This window comes from Cryptotermes secundus, unplaced genomic scaffold (genome assembly GCF_002891405.2).
Source record: "Cryptotermes secundus unplaced genomic scaffold, Csec_1.0 scaffold1307, whole genome shotgun sequence".
NCBI classification, from domain to species: Eukaryota; Metazoa; Arthropoda; class Insecta; order Blattodea; family Kalotermitidae; genus Cryptotermes; species Cryptotermes secundus.
In genome coordinates this window covers 496,690-517,533 of record NW_019718290.1, presented here as the reverse complement: position 1 = coordinate 517,533, position 20,844 = coordinate 496,690, and the positions used below count along the sequence as shown (strand labels likewise).

Here is a 20,844-nt window from a genome sequence, read left to right as displayed (position 1 = left end):
TAGTCCTAACCCATCTCCTATATGTAGTATACTATACTTCCGATATCTAAAAATATTAATACAGAGCAGACAGTACACACTCTAATAAAAGACTACTCGCTCTTTCGTGACCAACTTCTTAATTTACATTCATGCAACGTGTTAACGCGCGAGAATTCGTTGCTGTGGTGACCTGAAATTGTGTAATTACTGTTATAAATCCCACACTTAAAAATGTGTTTAACTCTGTGAAGGCCGAATTCCTCCGAATTAAGATGTAAGAACTCAGTTCGTACCTCACAGGAAACAGGTTACAACTCCGCTACAAAGACAAGCTGATTAATGCTGTTTAGGGAAACAGTCGCTGTTTATTGTGAGAACCATACGGTATACATAAATGCACTCTGTGGGCAGAACGCAGTGTTCTTAAAGTTAAAGCAGGTGGTACATATAACGACCGTTGGGCTTGAAAGGGCTTTATGTACTATGTGTATAACAATATCTAAACATGACAGTGGCTGCTGTTGAGGTATGCAGTTTTCTAAATACGAGTACTTATCTGACTGATAAGTAGGGACCGGATTTTAATCCAAATGCATATTTCTTTCTTGCAACCAGAAAGTATGCTCGTTTGGATATATGTATGAATTACTTCATTTCTTAAATTTTGGACATGGTTTGATGGTGCATATAAATGCACCTGTTTTGTGAACAAGCTTCATATTTTCGAAGATCTCTATTTATGTAAGATTTGAGGCTTTCACGAACACCACATATGCACGGTGCCAAATCCCAGAAGACTGCTTTCTTCGTCTCTATTTATACTGCATATTTTCGTTTTAAAATGTTTATCATATTTTTTTTAATTTTATGTTCACATTTTCAATCATTGTCGTGTGTATACATCTCTTCTTTTCCGTATTAGAATATGTTGCATATTTGACTCAACATTTCGTCATGATTCGTGTTTCTGATGCAGTAGCCAGGACGGGACTTCCCCGATCCCTCTACTCGTAACTTGCCTCATCCGCGTACCATCAAAGTGGCCGCGAAGAGATTAGTCGGAAGCGTTCACATGCAGCCCCTATCAACGTAATACTATTCAACCGATAAGGGACTTCACTTATTTATTTCCGAAGTCTCCATGAGGTTCGTTACGCTTCTTCATTTGACGCTGGGGGCCATTCACATTAGTAGTGACTAGTCTGTAGTTAAGTTTGTTTAGCTTTCTGTAGTCGTGCCGAAAGTGTAAGTAAGTCAGAAAACTAAATTACAGCTGTATCAGCGGGAGTTCGAAGGAGAGATAAGTTTTTTTTTCCTTGGCACTACAGCCCCAGTGGGCCTAGGCCTACCTCCATGAACTTCTCCGTTCACTTCGGTTTTTCTAGATCTTACACATTCGGTAGGGCTCCTTGGGCGGGTGATCAGCTCGTCGCAAGGCTTCTACCTGTACACAAACGCAGAAAAATGCGCACACACAAACTAAACATCCATGCCCTGAGTGGGATTCGAACCCACGATCCCGGTTTCCAAACGAGCGAAGACAGTACATGCCTTAAACCGCTCGGCTACCGTGACTGGCGAGATGATAAACACGGATAACGAAATTCATTATTACCGAGCATGTGAGAAACAGTTGGTTGTGAAAAACGCTTTCAAGTGCTTCAGCTTTTAGACGCTAATATACACAAAGAAAATATTAAAATTAAATCCACGAAAAGTGCTCCTGTTCAAAAATTGCTTAATGATTTTTCTAATAATAGTTCTTCACATTTTTCCTCTGATTTATCCGAAGCCCTTTTAGCGGCAGATATTCCGCTGTGGAAACTAACCAATCCTACTCTGAGAAACTTCATAGAGAAGTATACACAGTGCAAAGTGCCGGATGAATCTACTGTGCGCAAAAATTACGTGAAGCAGTGTTACGATCTTACAATTGAAAGCATTAGAGATAAGATTCAAGATAATTTTGTGTGGGTATCAATCGGCGAAACACAAGATTGTGAGGGACGGTTTATTGCAAATTGTGAAGTTGGATCCCTTAATAAGAGTGAGCAGTCACTCTTGCTCTCGCGGTAGAGCAATTTGAAACCACAAATAGCTCCGTAGTTTCCGAATTTTTTATCAATTCCATGAATTTATTATGCCGAACGTTTAGAAACAGTGAGGAATGTCGTGAACCCATTTGATCCCAAACGTGCAGCATCAATTCAAATTAGCCAAGATGTACTAAAAAACGCAGAACTAGAAACTACTCTTTCCTATATATCTGCTCACTTCTCTCATCTTCCATCCGCCATTTCCTCACTGGAGGCAAGCAATAGCAATACTACTTTGTATCAGTCGTTAAGTGTGTTCAAAACCACTGTTTCCAAATTGAATTCGGTTCCTGGAAGACTTGGTGAAGTAGCAAAGGGAAAAGTACAGAGCATTCTTTAAAAAAATCCAGGACATGAACAAATTTGTGAAATTGAAGAAATTTTAGCCGGTAAGCGTACTGAACTGCCAAGTAAAAAATCACTTAACAGTGGAGCAAATAGCGGCTTTTGTACATGCGCCCCTAAGTTCCTGTGAGGTGGAAAGAAGTTTTTCCCGCTATAAGGACATCTTACGAGACAATAGGAGGCGACTAACTATGGAAAACCTAGAACATTTAGTAATTGTGAACTGCAACAGAAGAGAAGTTGAAAGTTCGGAGAGCTAAATGTGAGTACCAATGGTTTTAAATTTGTAATGAAATATGTTGGCTTTGTTGCTGCAAGTTGATCATTTAGTGATTACATAAAATGAACTTAAATATTTATTTGTTGATCTTAAAATAATGTAAAATCAATTTTAATATTTGATATAAATTTTTATGTGCATATTTTAGTGCATATTTCAGAAGTTTTTCATGCATAAATGCATACATATTTAGGGAATTATTAGGGCATAAAAATCCGGTCCCTACTGATAAGAAACTAACTTTGCCTGTTGTTTTGCATGGGCTTTAAATTGGTCTCTCACTTTATGAGAACACTTGGAGACTGAAAATACCCAAGAGAAGTATACTCAGGAGCAGATTGAACGCAAGAGGCTGGAAGTAACCGAGGGCTGGGAAGAGTGCATAACGATAACCTTCATAATGTGTTCTCTCCACGAAATGCTCTCAGAATGATCAAATCAGGAAGGATGAGATGGGCGGTGCACGTAGCAGGCATACCTGAGAAGTGTTATCAGCGTTTTGGTTGATAAACCTGAATAGAAGAGGTAACTTGGAAAACCTAGGCCCAGACTGGAGCATAATATTAAAATGGATATAAGTAACAAGATGGTAGGGTGTGGATAGGGGACATGTTGCTCAGGAGATGACTAGTGCCGAGCTTTTGTGAACACGGTAATGAACTGTCGGGAACCGTAATCTATTTAAATTACTACAGCAGTTGAGCAATTATATGCTGCCCAAGGACTGTGCTCTGTGAAGCCCCGTATTTGCTTTTTGGCCGGCTTGTTATTTAGTTTGTTAGTTGGATAGTTGGCTAGCCTGTTGGCTTAATAAATTTTAGTTGATCGGTTAGTCTGTTGGTTGGTTTGTTCGGATAGTTAGTCAAGTAGTTTTAATTTTTTTGGTCGGTTAGTTAGATGTCTACTTAGCTCGTTGGTTAGTTGGTTATTAGCGCTCTATTTAGTTAATGCCCTCATAGTGCATCTTCAGACGTAAACTGTAGGAAACAAAATCTCTTTTGCGTCTTTCCTTTAGCGTTTTCATACAAGTAGGAAACCTAATATTTGCACCATCCCTTGAAATGTTATTTATTCTTTTGAGGATGCGAGAGAAAACATTCCCCTCTGTACCTTCACCCCATTTGGCTCCCTCAGCTTCCCCTAATCTTCATTTATTTCTACTCTTGTATATCCTGCAGTTAACTTTGTCCAATTTCGTCCACCCTCTTTTTCAAGTTTTGAGTGAATTTCCGTTTCCCGTCTTGTGCGTGGCGCTCGCTGAGGCAGCAACAATGGGGCGCTTTCCATTGTCATCCTGCCCTGATTTCACGCGTACAATAATAATACAAAACTTCTGGAAGCGCTAGAGTTGTCATTATCACTACACGATTTCGGTTTGCCATGAACGCAGGTTGTACAGTAGGTCACGAACGAACCAGCAGTCTTTTGTTTTTGTCTGTTCTATGAGCATTGATATCATAAGTGAGTACGATGTGTAAGGGAGAAAGTTTTTACGATTAACAATTTATATGTGTTATTCGTGGGAGATTGGATTAATTGTCGACCTTGACGTCTCTTTCGATAATATGTAGGGCCGAAAATCAATACAGGAAATGCAGAATAAGTTATATAAGGAATTATGAGGCTTCATCTTGCCTTATCAAAGGATGTTCCACTAATATTGTTAGCAAGACGTTGAGAAATACAAAGGAAATTCTCTCTCAGTGACGTTCCCAGGATGTGACAGATTTCACATCAGGGTAACCACTTCAGACTTTGAACTTTCAATTAAGCGGGCATAGACAGGAAATAAGAGACACGCAAGAACATCAAAGAAGAAAAGGAAAAAGAGACAAAGACTTAGGAGAAAAATAATATAGAAGAGTAGGTGAGAAGGAGGAAAGGGAGTTTTGAAAGAAGAGAAGACAAGGGAAAAGGATGACGCAAGAGGAAGGTAAACATAAAAAGAAGGAAAGAAATGGAGAAGAAGAGTAAGTTCAAGAAGGGACGAGGCATAAAGGAAAAGAGGAGGCGGAGGAAGATAAGAAAACAATTGAGAAAACAAAATAAAAAGAAAGTTGGAAGAAGGAGGAGACAAGCAGAAGATTATGATGAAGAGGGAAATAATGGAGTAAAGTGGTTGTTCTTTTAGGTCGTCTCCATATTTTGTGGCTTCGGTATGAATAGGTGGAGGTTCAATTTCGTATCTCCGAAATTTGATGAGTGTATAGTGTAGACCAGGGGTCTCCAAACTTTTCGAACCGCGGGCCACATTAGGTAATTCAGCACTTTCAACGGGCCGGGTAAAATGAGAAATTAATAACTCTGGATTTCGTAAACTAAATACAAAGTACGTGAGAATAAATTATCGTATATTAATGACAACAAACAGTAGCAGCAAATGTTCATATTTTCATCACAAATTATAATAAAACAATTAATGTGAATGATGGAACTCTTTTTGCATTCTTAAAATCTGATTAAATTGTAGTTAAAATTTTGAAACGCTAATCACAAGTAGCGACTTTAAATGTTCATCGGATAAATTTGCCCTGTATTTCGACTTGATGTACTTCATCTTGGAAAAAGTTTGTTCACACATATATGTCGTCCCAAAAATGGAGATAAATTTACAAGCAAATTTCTTTAAATTTGGAAATTGCTTAGAGTTCAGAAATTTATACAATTCAATCAAATTTCTTTCCCTGTATTTGTCTTTAATATATGATAATTTTCCTGAAGTTCAATAATTTCCATTGGAATTTGACTTGGGACATATGTAGCATCACAGTCAAACGGATTTGGAAACAATCTAATTTCCTGAACACTGGAATCCAAATCAGCAAATATCTTCCAAAATTGTTCTTTCAAATCTGAAATGACTAAATTTGCAAACGAGGAAGGAAATTCTGCTTCACCCTTTTTATGGAACTCTGCACAGTATAGCATATGAACAAAGTTACAGTTTTTCACTTGGCTTTCCAGAAGTATCAACTTTGCTCTGAATGCCTTGATAAGTGCAAATAAATCACATCTAAGTTATTTTCACCCTGAAACTTTAAATTCAAATTGTTCATATGGTTCACCAGATCAGGAAAAAAATGCTAATTTCCAAAACCACTCGGTATCTGATAAAAGTGTTTCGTGATGGTTTTTCTCGGTAAGAAATATATCACTTTCATTCCTGAGCTGAAAGAAGCGCGAAAGAACCTTTCCACAGCTAAGCCATCGAACTGCAGTATAATATGTCAGGTCAGTAAGCTCGGAATCACATTCCTCGAGAAAAGACCGAAACTGGCGATGGTTAAGTGCATGACAGCGAATGAAATTAACGATAGAAATAACAGGTTTTAAAACAGAGCTCATATCAACGTGTTTTGCACAGAGTGCTTGTTGGTGTATAACACAGTGAAGAAACATTGGCTTTGATATTCCTGCATCCTCACAAGCTTTTGTGATTTGGCCAACCAAACATATTTTTATACCAGACATGTGTTTTCCTCCATCAACTGTCACGCACTGCAGACGGTTCCAGTCCAAATTATATTCTGTTAGTGTAATTTTGTATTTCTTTGGAGATATCTCCTGTTGTAGTGCCATGCATGCTGTGAAGTGAGGCTAATTCCTGTATGACATTAAGTTCATCGCCGACGCCACGAAAAAATACTAATAGTTGAGAGGTATTACAAACATCAGTTGAAATCTATGAACAAGTATTTTTTGTAACCAGTACTCATTGGACAGTTAGTTCAATTGGCGCATTTCTGCACAATTTTTTCGCGGGCTGGATAAAATCACATCGCGGGCCGTAGTTTGGGGACCCTTGGTATAGACCAACCCATCTTCGCGACGTGCACGTCATCTGGTGTGAGAACGAGGTCCGTCAGTCAGACCGTTGCGTCACCATTACGAAGTTACTAAATTGTGTTTTCAGTTTACTTCCGGTGTCGATCCGTCGGCGGGAAATTTAAACATTGGCGCACCATGAAGTCGATTTGGATTTCCCTGCAATGGATACGTTTGTGCTCTTCAGATGTTCTGAAGGCAGAAGTGAAGTTCTAGCCCCTGTAGTGAGGGACGGAGCGGAGTTTACTCAATAATCATTTTAATAAGAGGCATATGACGACTGAAACTGGGGAGGGGAGGGGTTAGAATTTTACCAAACCGTATATTTACATATATTTCTAACAAACTTTTCACTTACCTAGCCATCATACGAAGCCTTTGTACGTGTACGATTGAATTACGAACAAAAATTTAATTATATTCCATACGCAGTTAAATGAATTATGGGTATTCAGAAGTAGTTACAGATTAAATTCTGAAGTCGAAGTTAATTTTTTTTTGTTTCTGAAATAAAATTCTCTAGTTTGAGAGTTTCGAGTAATATGTGAAGGCATCACAGTTAACTGATAATTTTTTTGATGTGGAGTATTATTGAGTTTGTAGAACCAACACAGATTACCATCCGCGCATTCGCACATAGGCTCGAGCTAATGTCAGTTGCTACACAGAAATCTGTGCTCCGTAAGTATATACAAGCTGAGAATCGAAGAGTGACGTCATGTAGGCGGGTTGAGGTTCACCGACGTTTCGGAGGAAAGTAACTTCCTATCTTCAGGGTCGAAGAGCAAACCAAGTAAATACCCAATAAAAAGTGAGCAGAACTAGCCCTTCAAAGGAAGCCATGTTAAAGATTCAAGTCTCAGAAGAAGCCTAGGGAGAATCAGTAGGTTCTTCCGTCCTGAAGATGGGAACACTAAGTTACTCCGAAATATCGGCAAACGTCTGTACGACTCGACTGCCTGACATCCCAGAAGGCAGCATTCCTCATAGTTACCGCTGTAAGAACCTAAATCCAACAAGTCGTCTAGGATACGCCAGAATATAACATGAACATCACTGGGCAGGTTTATGTAGCATTAACGCTCTAGACATGTATGTGAGAGGTGCTGGGTTCGAAATATCCGCCGGGACACTGATGTTCTTTGATGTTTTCTTCAGGCCCTCCATGTAAATGCAAATATAGGACCTCTGTTAGGTCACGGCCACTTCTGTCAGCTTACCATTCGACGCTATATAGTCTGCGATGCCACACTGAAAGCACCGTAACATAACTAAGTCCATGGAGCCAAGTCTTTCTTGAGAAGCCGTTAGAAAAACGAATATTGTTCTCAGACCTTCTCAGTCTGTGTTCCTCGCTAAATGTCAGAGACCAAGTTTCATACTCGTAGAATGTTATGCCGTGGTGGCAGGGTGGCGTGGAGGTATCCCACCGCTGCCACCACTGTTACGTCCTTACGACAGGGGTGGATTGGTTATCTCACCGCTGTCGCCACTGTTATGCCGCCGCTACACCACTGTTATGCCGTGGTGACAGGGGGGCATGGAAGTATCCCGCTCTGTCACCCGGTTTAGTATGCTGCCACCATCTTGTATGTCAAGAACTCTAGTAAACTTATCATTGCTTACGTCACTGGTCCTGGCTTAACTCGCAATTCGCCGAAGCTTAGGGAGGTCCTGGAGTCGTCAGGGAAGAGGGTAACACTTAAGGAAATGCTATGTTGAATTAAAATCACACACATTCCTATCCTATTCTATTTCCCTATGTCGCTATATAATACTATATACACACTTTGCCGACGTTCGTCGGTTCGTATTATATTTGATGATGATCCTGCAGCACCTCATTAGTTCTATCTCCTGTCACCCCGCTGTCGGGTATTCTATGCCTCTGTAACTCTTAGTGAACCTAGTCCATCTAGTTTGCACTATCTTTCTCTGGGGTTTACACTTTAAAATTATCACTATCACACTTAATGTTCACGGCTGTATGAAGTTGTTTCACTTACTTGAGCTGAGGAAACAGACGCTCGCCATCACCAACCAACACCCACTCATTGCCATCGCTCTCTCGGCGATAGCCTCCGGCTGAACTCTAAGCCACTTAATAATATTCAAAAGTCAAAAGGTTTTTTGATTGATTCCTCTAGGGTTTAGTATGTACCCTCTTCTTGCTGATTCTTTATGTTCCGGGGTATATTGGCCCGCCCATTCTGACGTGATTTTGGGTCGGTGTGGCCCACTCATTTGCTGTCTATCGAGAAGGGGTTGACTCTTTCGGGTCTACCGCCTTCTCCGACTCAAAGTTTTCCTCCTGCCATAGTGTTTATGACCTACTTCATATAGCTTCTTCCTCAAAGTCAGCGCTATTACACTGCCGTGCTAGCATTCTGATTACTAAGGTATTGCCTGTTACACTTCTTCGCAAACCCAAGCTTCTTGGTACGTTTCATCATTTCTGTTTCTTAATCTTACAGTCTAGCTACTATTATTTCAAATTTACCAAAAAAAAAACTATATCTGCTTGTACATAACCCTTGCGCCATTACATAGAACATAAGTAGGTGAAATTAAACAACTTCGTTTTATCTGCTGTTGTGTACATATTGTTTCCTTTTTGTTTCAGGTTGGTACACGTGGGAAAGTAACATGAGAGCTGTGGCAACATAACTGAGCATGCGCCGTAGTATTACTTTACTCCAAGAGCACGGTAAGGTGCATTAGCTTAAGTATGTATGTTCTCTCCGCGCCCCTGATAACGAACTTAGGTAGATACTTTACTATAAGCCGATTCGTCATCCAAGCGGTCGTACAACGGCCGTTGCTAGGGAACAGTTCTGTGGACCCATTTTTTCGGCAACGAGCGTCAAACTTCGGGAAGATTTGCTCGAGGGAAGTTGTCGTGGGCTGATTTGAGACACTATCGCGGAAATTCTGTAGAGGGACTGAGGCGCAAGAAATGTTCGACCGCTATTATATCTCTCTATATGTCTCTGTCTGTCCGTCCATCCATCAATCCGTCAATCCACCTACCCACCCACCTACCTCTGTCTATCTACAGCCCATTATTGGTCCTTGGCCGCTTTTTCAGTTTCTTGATGTTTTGCAAAGTCGGTAAGACTCCTTGGACTGGGGATCAGCCCGTCGTAAGGCCGTCACCTGAACACACAGGACAGCACAAACACAGAATAAGCGCACACAAACGGGATTGGAACCCACGATCGCAGTGTTTGTGCGGGCGAAGACAGTTCATGCCGTAGACCGCGCAAAGACACATGAGCAGTACAGAATACAGAATCATTGTTGCTTTATTTTCGAACGAGATGGCGTATCTCAGGCTTTGGTTACAGTGTCGTGAGGCAGCTGTTGGCCATAGTTGGCCTCTTCGCATTATGCAACTGTAACTACGTTTTTATGAGAACATCTTGTCGCATATTTCGCAAAAAAAAATAAAGAAATATTTTGGAGTTACAGATCTAATGAGACTGACTCATTAAATAATTATTTTCTCCACGGACAGGGCAGCTGCAATCAATAGACGGAAACTTGGGAAATGCTGTCTGATTACCTGCCACGATGCTGTGTTACAGCAAGTACGTCAGTCCATAAATACCTTTGGGTTGTGCAGAAGGTGAGGGATATCTTGAGTAGCTGAGCGACTGTTGGTTCCAGTGGAGTTTAGTTACTTACACGAATAAGGTAATGGATTGGTCGCCATGAAGTAACTACCAGTAGTAACCCCTTGAGTGAAGGGGTGGAGTGAGGAAGTGTTCGATTCGAGGTCTCTCGAGTTAGACAAAGGATCTAATTGAATTACAGAGCACTTAAATGGAAGATGTCGCTTGCAGCAGGAGGACCGTCGAGTGTAGTGCCGTAAATACACAGGCAATTTCTCCCGCATCTTAAAATTGCTTTCTGGCCGACGGTGTTCGTTTCCTATTCACAAAACTCGAGTAAAATACTGTAAGAGCAGCTTTGGGAAGAAACAGTGGTCTTATACAGTCGTCTTCTTCTTTTCCTTTGCCTCGTCTTGACGAAGACGCGATGTTTTCTGTGCGGTGACGGTGCTGTTAATATCAGTTGAAATTAAAACTGAATTAGTTAGAGAAGAGGCCGTGTTGGGTGTGAGGAGGGGTTGGAGACTGTAAAACTCTCAATTAATTATGCACTAGCTCAGACACTCCGTTGCCGACTTCCCAGCTCGGGTTTCCTCTGAGTTCTTCAGTTTCCCCTGCCAATTCTCGTTCCTTCAACTGCTCCCCATTCATTATTCATCCTATCATCGACGCTATATGGCCTCGATACTGAGAGCGTCGTTAAACAACAAGCTTAGAAAAATCCTTAACAGAGCAACGTTAAAATTAAAAACTTTTGTATAGCCTATGTCTGACTTTATAGAGAGGTTGGACGGGATTAGGCACTGTAGATGTACAGTTCCTGGAATAGCGTCGAGACGTTCGGCGCCGATATTACTGTCAAAGACTGTGTGGAAAAAAAATTACGACACTGAATATTGTGCTTGGTATTTGATTCCTGCTCAAGTTGCGATTTCTTCTTAATTACGCCATCTGCAGTTTTAGATTGCGCACTGAAAGGATGGGCCCCCATGATTTAGGCTTCACTGCAATACGTGGCTGAATTATGCTCAAGAAACCGAGTTTATAACACCACCTGCTGTCGGGATGAGAGTACGTCATCGTTGGTTAGCGACGTCATCATTCGACACTTAATAGATTCTGTTTTCAGTGTAATTTCGGTCGTCATACTTTATTCATTAATCAATGGCTCTACAGCCCTTTGTTGGGCCCTGGCCTCTTTTTAAGTTTCGTAATCTGTGGTCGAGTGGTCAGAGTTCCTGGCTACAGATCCAGAGGTCCCGGTTTCGATTTCCGGCGCTACCAGATTTTCTGAGAAGTAGTGGGCCTGGAGCAGGGTCCACTCAGCCTCGTGATAATAATTGAGGAGCTATTTCAATGAAATAGCGGCTCCGGTCTAGAAAACCAAGATTAACGGCCATTGCGCTTTGCGCTAACCACGTGACACCCTCTATCCGCTAAAGTTGGCAATATCTTCGCCGAGAAGCGGAGGTCTCTCGGTCGGTATAGTTCGCTTGCGGACTACAGGCCACGTAGTTATATAAATACGATAGGACTCCTTGGACAGTTCGGGAACCCAGAGGAAGGGGAACGTCTACCGTTGAATGCCGTTACCAAGCAACGGCTAATAAAGACTTGGAAGACTGTTTATGTGCTGTAGTTACAATGATCTTTGGAGTTTATAACTCAGACTGTCGTAGTTATTTGTAGTTACGAGTGTGTCCGGTAAATCCGATTACCAATCCAAACCCCGTCTATAGTCACACTCAAAACACGCGACAATAGTTACAGACGAGGTACATATTCTGAAAGTAATTAGGAATTTTTCAAGAAAGGACGAAGCAGATAAAGAGATTGTAGAAGGAGGGACGTGCAGACGGGTTTGAGGGAAGGCAGGGGAGAATTCTGTGGTTCGAGAAAAAAGACAGTGCTAACCACATACAGGGGCTGGAGCCCTGAAGTGAGCCTGAGAGTTCACATGTCGAGCTCACATTAGCGGTACGCCTGCCCGGAGGCCTGTGACCTCCAATTCCACTTCAGGTATCGCATTAATTTCAAACTGAACAGTACACGTTGTCCTCTAACCCTCCAAAGCACAGTAGTTGCTATTTATGAAAAACCAAAGATTTGCTTGTTCCTGTGCCCACTTCCTTCACTCCCACAATATTCGTACAGTCTTGGAGCGAATTTCATTCCTACCGAACTACAAGCACGCCTGGATATTTGGGTTCGCAGTAAAGTACAAAGCTCCAGATTTAAGTTTTCTGTGTGCTTAATTAATCATCAGGGTATTGAAGACGTATAGAATAGTGGAGGTATAGCTCCGTTTATTCTTAACCTGGGCACTTATGTGGAGGTTCCGAGCAAATTGGCGTAGAAGCAAAGCTGTTGTGGACGGGATGCGCTTGGTTCGAATCACCGGCTATTCTCACATATTTTATGGTTTACCTCAGTCCCTCCAGGCAAGTGCCGAGATAGTATTTCGATTAGCTGACTGCCACAGCCCCTGCAGTTTAGTCGTCCAACCAATCGCCGCTATGTAGTATACAGGAATAGTGAATGCGTCGTGAAGTAATAAAAGAAACGGCTTGCCGCCGCGGCGCCTCTGTTTTGATCCCTGCTCATGTCTTGTTCTATGATGGATATATTTGTATTGCGGTGGGTTTCTCAGAGTACTCCAGTTTCCCCCACCAGCCGCTCCACATTCATGATCACCCTGACATCCAACTCTGTGTACTCTCGATACTGACATCGTTAAATAAACAACCTACAGTAAATATGATGGAGGCAAATGGTCAGCTTCATACCCTGGTCACTTTACCGCCGTAAAGAGCCTCCCATTTCCCGTAGAGTATGACTCCTGAGCTTGTCTGGACGCCGTGGAGAAGGAAAGAATTCCTTACCTCTGCTTCCTCATCCATCTACCACTTAGTCTAGTCAATATCCGCGCTGCAGTTCTGTAGCTGATACGTCGCCGAAATGACGACACAGTTGTAGCAGAGAGTTAGTGTGTCCTCTGTGAAGAGTTGTCTGCATAAACAAAGCTGATAGACCCCCCCCCAGCCGCCCACCCACTAGCTGTCCGCGCCGTCTCCTGTCTGCATCCATTAATTTTTGTGTTTCTTCTAACGAAGTCGATCNTATTTCTTTTTTTTTTTTTTTTTATTCTGTGGGGGGGGGGTAGCCAAAGAGGAGGCAGGCTGATGAATTCTGAAAGTTGCTTACTGGATGGAAGGACGCGCGTGGCACGTGATGTGCCTACCGGCTGATGTAGAGACGCCATTAAGGAAAGCCAGGGCTGAAATTTCAAAATATCCTAAGTACGTGTAGTTAGGGGATTTGAAAGGAACGCAGGGGGTTCGTGTTTCCTTTGGTTTCTTTTATTCCGCCAGATTACCATATTGGACGCAAGAAAAAAATTGTTTCACTTACATTACTAATGCAGGACGCGACATTTTTCTTCTAATTACCCCTTTAAAGACTGATTTTCTTCTAAATAGTATATACAGATCAAGTTCGCACCTCACAGAAAACACGTTACGTAGGTGTTACAAATAATTGCAACTATAATGTAAAAGATTAATAGTGCAGAAACAAGAACATATCCGACTTTATTTTTTTCCGCTGTAAGTAATTGCCAAACGGGTGGGAAAACTGAGCGTAGTGATAGATGGGACTTTCATGCGCATGCGTGATTTTTTGCTGACTCGCAACACTGCCGGATGCGTCTGTGGCTGCCAGATAGCGAAGTGGTGTAACACGTGTTCGTCGCATTCTCGTTTCGCTCAAGATGACAGAACGCTTGGAGCAGCGATACTGCATTAAGTTTTGTCAGAAACTTGGGGACACCCAAGCGGAAACAATCCGCAAAATTCAGCAGGCTTTCGGCGATGATGCAATGGGGGTGACTCAAATTAAAGAGTGGTTCAACCGCTTCAAACATGGCCGTATGTCGGCGGACAGTGGGCAGCGTTCCGGGAGACCGTCAATGCTGATGTTATTGAAAAAGTGCGGACACTGATCATGGAGAGCCGTCGTTTGACCATCCGTGAAGTTGCTGATGAGGGTGGGATCAGCAGAGGTTCCGCAAACACAATTTTAACTGAGGATTTGGGCATGCGAAGAGTGGCGGCAGAATTTGTGCCCAAGCTGCTTTCGCCGGAGCAGCAACAACTCCGTCTTGAGGTCGCGCAGGACATGCTGGAGTGCGCCAACAGGGATCCTGAGTTCCTGAGGACTGTGATCACTGGTGACGAGTCGTGGGTATACGGATATAACCTGGTAAGCAAGGTCCAGGCGTCACAATGGAAGCATCCAACATCCCCGAGGCCCAAAAGAGCATGACAGGTTCGGAGCAATGTGAAGGTGATACTGACTGTTGTGCGTCATGAGTATGCACCACTAGGCCAGACTGTCAATAAGGATTACTACCAAGAAGTCCGCCGCCATCTTCGTGATGCAGTTCGGCGTAAGAGACCGGAGCTGTGGGACGCACGCAACTGGCAGCTGCATCATGACAACGCCCCAGCTCATTCATCACACCTGATCCAGGTTTTCCTGGCCAAGCACGGCATTCCGCAGGTTCGCCAGGCTCCCTACTCTCCTGACATGGCTCCTTGTGATTTCTGGCTGTTCCCGAGACTGAAGACACCGCTAAAGGCTGCCGTTTTGACAGCCGCGAGGACATCATACAGAACGCGACGGCGCAGCTGCACGCCATTCCAAAAGAAACCTTCCAGAATTGCTTCCAGCGATGGAAGGACCGCTGGGCTAAGTGTGTGGAGTCACAAGGGGCCTACTTTGAAGGCGATTAGGTATTGTAACCACCCAGATACAGAACTTTTTTTCCCGGCCCAAAGTCGGATACTTTTTGGACAGAGTAGTATATTGGTTTAAAAAGTTAAAGGTAAAGCTGTCCCGGCCGGTCACGGTAGCCGAGCGGTCTAAGGCGTGTACTGTCTTCGTTCGCTTGGAAACCGGGATCGTGGATTCGAATCCCACTCAGGGCATGGATGTTTAGTTTCTGTGTGTGCGTTTTTCTGTGTTTGTGTACAGGTAGAGGCCTTGCGAGGAGCTGATCTCCCGCCCAAGATGTCCTACCGAATGTGTAATATCTAGAAAAACCGAAGTGAACGGAGAAGTTAATGGAGGTAGGCCTAGGCCCACTGGGGCTGTAGTGCCAAGGAAAAAAAACTGTCCCTGTCCTTAATTAATCACCACTCTTTTTTTATTTCTAGTGGGGTGGGACTAAGTCCCTTGTACTGCGGCCACTTCTGGCCTATTGTACCAGCCCCAGATGATAGGTGAGGGTGATTGTGGAGCATTTGGTGGAATGAAGATTGGCAGGGGAAACCAAAGTACTCGGAGTAAACCTTCCTCAGCACCACTTTGTCCACCACAAATCCCACTTGACCAGACCCGGGATGGAACCCGGGCCGCCGCGGTGGGAAACCAGCGACTAACCGCTTGAGCTATGGCGCGATATATACCACTTAATTTTAACGTTACAAACTCCCTTCATCACACCTTGAAGACATATTTGGGAGTGGACCTCGGAAATAGACGCAGGTGAGCGGTCAGCTTCACGCCCCAGCCGCTTTTCCTCCGGAGAAAGAGCCCCCGGTACCCATTGCACAGGAGGGTGGGTGGGTCTGGACCTTGTGGAGTAGAGAAAAGCTCATGTCTCTGCCGGGAACCAAACCCATGCAGCATGTAGCCCGTAGCTATACGGACACATCCGTCTCGGCTCTGAATGTATTTGTTTGTAGCTTGTTAATGTTTTATGTGTAAATGGCGGGTTTTCATGCGGACTGTAGATTGTTCTGACAAGAGTGGGAGGTGTCGCCGGTAATGATGTGTAATTATAGACGTTACATGTAATGAGGGGGGGTTGTTGCGGTAGATGTTTGTAAGTTACATGCCTTTAGCGTGTCTGGTCTGATGAAACCGCCGAGTTTGCCTTTTGCAGTAAATTAAGAGTAAAATGAATATTAGCGTGTGAATAACTTGTTCTGGTATGTGAAGCCTTGTAATCTAGTAGATGGTTGTCGACGTTTCGGAGGAATCTCCTAGAATACATGGCATCACATCGCAGAAGAACTGTAACCGTAGTTACTGCTATGAAATCCTCAAATCTCTATTAATTAAGGAAACTCAGGAAATGAATAACTTGTGTAAAGTGTAAGTTTGGCTTTCGGCGTATATTATAGTTGCCATATTCAGGGTGAATGCGAGGCGAAGTCCAAGTTACGATTGTGACTGACCTCCAGTCCATCTAACTGTCTTGGTGTCGAGCCCCGTTTGGGCTCATAACTAGTTTTACCCTCTGTTTAGACACTTCCAGTGTTTGTCTTTGGGGAGGATCTTTTTGGACGAGAGGGCAGACTGACCCTGTCGTTATGTTTCATGTTCGCAATGTTCCATAAGTTCATTAATACCTGCGTTCTACCTGTCTCCCCTTACACCTACACAAAAGGTGTGTGTTTATGGTGTTTAACATTGTTCAGTCGCCACAGCCCTGGTATAACACGCCTTGCGTTTGCATGTACTACGTGTTTCGGCCTATTGCGGCCACCATCTGGTACACATAGTTTTTTTTTAAGTCACCCTTCCTTCTATCTGCTGTACCTCGCTACACTGACCAGTGTTTACATATTGGGAGTGCATTGTACAGGTATGTTGTTATGTAATGCCCTTATGCTGTAAACTGTATTAAATATTAAAATTAAAATGTTTAAAGTATTGAAATATTGTAATCAAAATCTGATTCAGGAGGAAGTTAAGAGGAAATTTAACTCAGGTAATGCTTGCTACCATTCAGTCCAGAGCCTTTTGTCTTCTCGTTTGTTGTCCAAAAACCATAAAAGTTAGAATATACAAAACTATAATTTTGTCTCTGGTTCTGTATGGATGTGAAACTTGATCTCTGACATTAAGGGAGGAACATAGACTGAGGGTGTTTGAAAACAAGGTGTTGAGGAGAATATTTGGACCGAAGAGAGATGAAGTGACAAGAGGTTGGAGAAAACTGCATAATGAGGAGCTTCATAACTTGTACTCTTCTCCAAGTATAATTAGAATGATCAAGTGAAAGAGGATGAGGTCGGTAGGGCATGTAGCACGAATGGGGGAGACGAGGAATGCGTATAGGATATTGGTGGGAAAGCCAGAAGGAAAGAGACCACAGGGAAGACCAAGGCGTAGGTGGGTGGACAATATTAAATGGATCTTGGAGAGATATGATGGGATGGTATGGATTGGATTGATTTGGCTCAGGATAGGAACCAGTGGAGTGTTCTTGTGAACACGGTAACGAACCTTCGGGTTCCATAAAATGCTGAGAAGTTGTTGAGTAGCTGCAGAATTGGCGACTTCTGAAGAAGGGCTCAGCTCCATGAGTGAGCAAGTGAGATTGAAATTAAAATTGAATGGTGTGTTATATTTTCCTTTTGCCGTATGTTGTCGTGTCCCTACTGTCTGTGTTGCCGGATGTTTGCCCATGTGTGTGTTCTTGCTTTTCGAGGGATTCTGCTTATGACCTTGTGCTGCTGTGCGGGTGTGCAGTTCTTTCCGTGGACTTTGTGTGTGTTGGTTGCTCTTTATTCATTTCCGCACCGTTGCACCTGTTTCTGCCAAATTTGGCGTGACGGTAGAGGACCTTACTGGGGAGGTTTCAGACACTTGAGAACCTCCCCCCCTTCTCAAAAGACCTGCTTTTTTTTCGTATGTTCGTCGCATCGTATTGGGATTTATCGCGTTTGGTGGTCCCTTACTCTACATGTTTTCCCATCTGTTATAAGTTGTCGGGGATATTTAATTTTCAGTTACGTAAAAGTAAATTGCAGTTTTTAAGAACTCCCAAATTGGCGAGGATTTCATTACAGTGGCTTGCTTAGGTCCCTCGCGTTCCTACTGCCTCGTGTTAATGCCAGAGAATCCATATTGTAACGTCGGAGTGCATTACACTTCCCTAAATATACACGCGCAGGATCTTCTTTGAGTGCGGCCTATGTACACCAGCATGTGCGGTGGAAGTAGAAATGAGGGATGGGGTGGGGCGGGGAGCCTGATGCTGTCCAAAGAGAGTAAGAAATTTCTTCGTGCTGACTGGTTAATGCTAATAATTCGCTAAAGACAAAGTTGTGTCTCTGCTTAATTAAGCAGTGCGCCATGAAGACGTATTGAGGTAATGCGTACTTACCCTCGGCACTAGATGGAGGTGAGTGGTGAGCTTCACCCCTACTCCCCCAGCGTCCACTGGATGAGGGGGGTGTGCACCGCAGAGACGATCTGGGCGCTGCGATGAAGATGAGAATCTTTTGCTCCTACCGGGAATCGAACCGCAGTTCTCACTTTATGTAGCCCATAGTCCAGTCTCTATACTGGCAGAGTTGTGTCATTTACTGTGGACATCCTCAACAGGAGGGCAGCGAACTGATGCTTGCCCTCAGAGATATGCTTATTTTCAAGTACTATCGCAGTCGGGCTACGGGCATGACGGCTGGAAGTTCTGTTATCTGCAGGGGCACGAGATGTTCTATTCTCCATAGCATCCTGCTCGGCTGTGTGGCCCACACAACCTCCTGCCCTGTGGGTACACGACACTATCTCCACGGGAGTAAAGTGTCTGGAGCATGACGCTGTTTTCTATGTCTCCTCGAGTATAAGAGTACATGGAGGTATACCTCCATGACGTGGGGCTTAATTTAGCTCAGATTCAGTGTTATCTTGTTATATATTTTATATATAGCGAATGGTAAGGAAGAATGAGGGTCTGTGAGGAGAGCAATGCTTTATTGTGTAACTTATGCGTATGACTGTCCTCATGTAATGTGTGGAGTTGAGCGGGTTGCTGCCGTCTCGCACAGGAGCTGCAACCGTCCGTTGCCTTGGTTACAAATTACCTTGGATGGAGCCTGAAGTCACGCCCTTCTTCCCTCTTACAACCATCGCCTTCTTCACTGCAGGAAGGAAAGAATAAAATAAAGAATGGGACAGGAAAAGAGAAATAAAGAAACTAAAACTTTTGATGATCAGAATGTTGGAATATTGCCGTGTGTTTAAGGTACTGGAACGGGACATGTTGAGGATGTCTGCCAACAGGGTGCTGAGCAGAATATTCAGACTCAAGGGGGAAGAAGTGACAGGGGGTTGCAGATGTTTGCATAACGAGAAGATTCATAATCTCCACTCCATGACAGGTATTATTAAGGTGACGACTTGATGGGCAGGGCATTTAGCGCACATTGGAGAAAGAAGATATGCCCAAAAAATTCGGTGAGAGATCCTGAAGAAAAAATACTACTACGAATATCTAGGCATAGATGGGAGGATAATAGTGTTCTTAAAAGGCTAGAAGGGGAACCAGTGACGGACTCTGGTGACCACGGTAATGAACCTTCTGGTTCTATAAACTTCTGGAAATCTTTTTCTCTATTGTTGTATTTTATGTATCGCTGGTTTCAGTATTTCAGTATTTCACTTGGATGTGAGCGATCGTGGCCCAGTCGACGTACTATCCCAGAATTTGCCTTGGATGGCTGAGGAATAACACGAGAACCTTCAGCCATTATATTCAGTATCCAGGTCGAGATTCGAACGGAACACCTCCCGAATACAAGTGTGGAGCGTTATCTATAGACCTTTCTATTGGAATTTCGCGAGTGGCTGAGCAACTACTAGCTTGTCCGTAAGAACAAGGTTTTGATATTTAACGACGCTGTCATTTTCGACAGGATGGATGGTTAGTGGAATGTGAATTGGTAGGGGAAGTCACAGTACATCTAGAAAACCTGCCCCAGCGTCACTTTGTCCACCACAGAGCCCAATGATCTCTTCGTCTTATGCCTACCCTTTGACCTGTCCAGCAAGGGAGGCTCTGCCAGTAGCTACGCTACCACTGGTATAGCTCTCAGGGTCCTTGGCATACTGAAACCCCCTCACCACGATAAGGTGGAGACACCAACGAGGGGAGCGAAATTATATTTAACTCTAAATAAGCGCATAATTCACAGGATAAAAGTGTGGGCACGCGAGAGCGTAGTTGGTTGAGGCACTATGCTACAAGCCGATGAGGTCATTGGATTTTTTTTTCAATTGACATAATCCTTCCAGCCGCACTATGGCCCTGGGGTCGACTCAGCCTGTAATAAAAATGAGTACCAGGNAGGGTAAATGCAATGTTACGTGTTCCCCGGTTTGATCTTACAGCAAAAAAGCAAATCTGTTTTAAAAGTTTTGTAATGCAGATAATAATTCTGGTAAATATACATGGAACAGAGCGGTAGACCGTTGAGATAACCGTCCAGCATTCTCTCCTGACAGACATGTCAGCGTCATGCACAGTTTTTGAAATTGGCTGTGAGACTTGTTTAGTAAAACAGTGTAAAGCTGTGCTTTGAAGATTATTATTATTATTATTCATTGATACGCCGTCTTTTGAGATGGTGCAGGTTTCTGATAGAGCGAAAGGAGTTTGCCTGCAGGCCGATCGGTGTAACTACACGCCCCTTTATATACCGATATCCCGAAGTATATAAACCTCATGTAAAGTACATGTATGGCTTCAGGGATATTATAATCTAGATGGTATTTCAAAATATTGTGTTAACAGCCAAAACACATTCTTTTACAAATTGAATTTTAATATTTGTAGTGAATTGGGGTTGCATTATTCAACCCTAAAGCACTTTTAGGAAGCAAGGAAATGTGCAGTGAAGGAAGA

General features: G+C 43.1%; 1 protein-coding gene across 4 annotated transcripts in view; it reads left to right on the top strand.

The window, feature by feature from the left end:
• Positions 1–20,844, top strand: part of LOC111875779 (Krueppel-like factor luna) — a 284,213-nt gene that overhangs the window by 47,521 nt on the left and 215,848 nt on the right. The window contains exon 2 of one of the 4 annotated variants that reach the window (XM_023872304.2): positions 9,152–9,235. The exons of the other annotated variants lie outside the window; for them this stretch is intronic. The gene's annotated coding sequence lies outside the window, so the exon portion shown is untranslated. The remainder of the gene's footprint in view (positions 1–9,151; positions 9,236–20,844) is intronic. 4 annotated transcript variants of the gene reach the window in all.